Below are 2485 nucleotides of genomic sequence, written 5' to 3'. Positions count from 1 at the left end.
CCGGCCTGGCTCCAGAACGTCTTTGAAAAAGAACATAAATGTGTGAAGGGACACGCTCAGTTTGGGACTCGCTTTGCCTCCGGCCCGGTCCCGCTGCCGGGGCTCTTCCCAGTCACCTGGCCTGGACTGGGCCCAGTTAGGTCATCCTCGGGCCGTCAGGCCACCCCGTGGAACCAGCCCAGCTCCCAGTCCCTCTCGTGGCTTTCCATCCCTAGCAGCTCATCGTTCCCGGCCGGGCTGAGGGAGGAGTGTCCCGGGAGCAGGGGCTGGGGGTGTTTCAGCCGTTGGGGAGCTGGAACCAAGTTTCCTTGAAGGAGCTTTCCCAGACAATTCTCACGTCTTCGCTTTCGCCTACAAAAGTTTGAGGCCTTCGGTGCCTACCGAGAGCTCCCGGGGGCATCCTTCATCCACCGGGATTGCGCCTGGCACATGATGTGTCACCGCCTCTGCCGGGGGTCAGCGGTGCCGGACAACGAACCCGCCCGGGGGCCGGGGGACCCCCTGCCCGGTCCCTCGCGGGGGTCAGGGGGGTGATGGCCCGGGAGGTCCCTCCCACAGGGCCCAGCGGGTCGGGGGGACACACCGGGAGGGCGGTGAGGGGAGACGGGGCCGGGACACTTTTGGTGCGACCGAATCGGGGCCGGGAGGGGCTCGGGGACCTCCGGACCCCTCCCGCTGCGGAAGGCCCCGGCCGCTGCCGCCGCCCCGGACGGTGAGTCGGGGGAGGGGGGCGGGCGGCTGAGTCCCCCCTCCCCGCCGCCGGGCCGGCGAACCGGGCCGGGCCCCGGCGCCGCGCTCCGCCCCGCCCCGCCGCGCCTGCGCCCCCCCTCTCCGCAGGGCTGAGGGGCCGCCCCTCGGCCGCCGCCCCCGCCCTGTCCCGGGCCCTGCCGCGGTCCCCCCGCGCCGTTACCGCCCCGTTACCGCCCGCCCCGCCGCGCGCGCGCCGCCGCCGCCGCCATCTTGCCCCCGCCCGCCCCCGCCGCCCCCCCGCCCCGCGCGCCTGGCGCCGCCCCACCGCGCGCCCCCATTGGCCGCCCCGCCCGCCCCGCCCCGGCGTGCTCGAGCGCTGATTGGCCGAGACCTCAGCGGGATGGGGCGGGGCCGACGGCGAGATTGCTCTTCCGGTTGGCTCGTTACGTGGCCAACCGGGTGCCGGAGCGCTGTCATGGGCCGAGAGGGCTGTCTGTCACTATTATAGGCGGGGCTTGTGGCGGTAGGGCACTGTGATAGGTTGCAAGAGATGTCTGTCACCACGGGAGGCGGGGCTCGCAGCGGCGGTGCGCTGTGATTGGTCACAGAGGCTGTCCGTCAGCGCTCGGTGGCGGGAGGCGAAGGGCAAAGGGCAGAGGGCGCGGGGCTGTCATGGAGACGGTGCCGGGGTTTGGCTCGGGCCGGCCCTGCCCGCCGGGAACCCGCCCTTGGAAAGTCAGGGGGTTTCCATGCTCTGGGGACAAAACAGGAACTGGCTGCCGGTGACAGTGGCCGGGCACACCCTGACACGGCCAGACCTGCTCCGGGGTCAGGGCCCCAGAACTCCCTTTTTCGGCCCCGTTTCCCTGAGCCCAGGTGCCCCCCAGGGCCCCGCTGTTCCTGGGGAAGCCAGGCCCTTTCCCAGGGACATCCCCCCAGCATGCCGGGACACAGCTCAGCCCCGTCCCCACAGTGCCCAGCAGTGCCCTCACAGGGCAGCCCCAGTGCTCCGAGTGCCACCACCCCAGAGGAGCATCCCTGCTGCTCTCGCCCCTCCTCGGGGCTTCCTGTGCAAACCGGGGTGCGGGCTGGGCTGGGACGGCACGAGGAGGTGACCCCAGCGAGGGCAGTGCGGGGCTGGTGGCTCTGGGGGAGGCTGGTTGGGTGCTGGGGGGATCCCTGCGTGTTCTCTCACCGTGTTCATTTATTTGTGCTTGTGTCACATCATATAAAGAGCTGGGGGCGATTTCAGACCCTTCGGTGCTGTGGACTCTGGCAGTTCTCTCGGATCAGGGGGCCTGGAGGGGACAAGGACAGCCCGGGCTGGCCCGTGGGGACACGGCTCCAGGACCCAGAGCACAGGGACGGGTTCTCCGAGCCGGGACGCTCGGGGTTAAGCTCTGGAGGAAGGATGTGCTGGGAAGCGTGGCAGGAGCGCCTCGATTAATTACTCTGTGCTAATGAATGAAGCCTGGGAGGCGTCGCGGACCGTCCCGGGGCCCCGGTGTTCCCAAAGGCCCGGCAGGTAATCCCCGGCCCGGTTCTCCCGGTACCTGCCCCGGTGCCGTTCTCGGTTCTCCCGGTCCCGGTTTTCCTGCTCTCCCGGTCCCCCGCTAGTTGCCCCGGTGCCCTTCCCAGTTCCCAGTCCCGGTTTTCTGCAGTTCCCGGTGCTGTTCCCGGTCCCGGTCTCCCCCAGTGTCCCGTTCCCAGTTCCCGTTGCCCTTCCCGGTTCTCGGTGCCGTTCCGGGTTCCCGTTCCCGGTCTCCCCCGATTCCCGGTGCCATTCCCGGTCTCC

General features: G+C 70.4%; 1 protein-coding gene across 1 annotated transcript in view; it reads left to right on the top strand.

Annotated features, from left to right (window-relative positions):
- The first annotated feature begins 1631 nt into the window (after positions 1-1631).
- Positions 1632-2485, top strand: part of SBNO2 (strawberry notch homolog 2) — a 40531-nt gene continuing 39677 nt past the window's right edge. Inside the window, exon 1 of the mRNA XM_027901056.1 lies at positions 1632-2215. The gene's annotated coding sequence lies outside the window, so the exon portion shown is untranslated. The remainder of the gene's footprint in view (positions 2216-2485) is intronic.

The sequence above is a fragment of the Empidonax traillii genome, unplaced genomic scaffold, assembly GCF_003031625.1.
Source record: "Empidonax traillii isolate 1590-97213 ecotype Southwest subspecies unplaced genomic scaffold, ASM303162v1 scaffold761:size885847, whole genome shotgun sequence".
Taxonomy (NCBI): Eukaryota; Metazoa; Chordata; class Aves; order Passeriformes; family Tyrannidae; genus Empidonax; species Empidonax traillii.
This window is presented reverse-complemented; position numbering and strand designations above follow the sequence as displayed.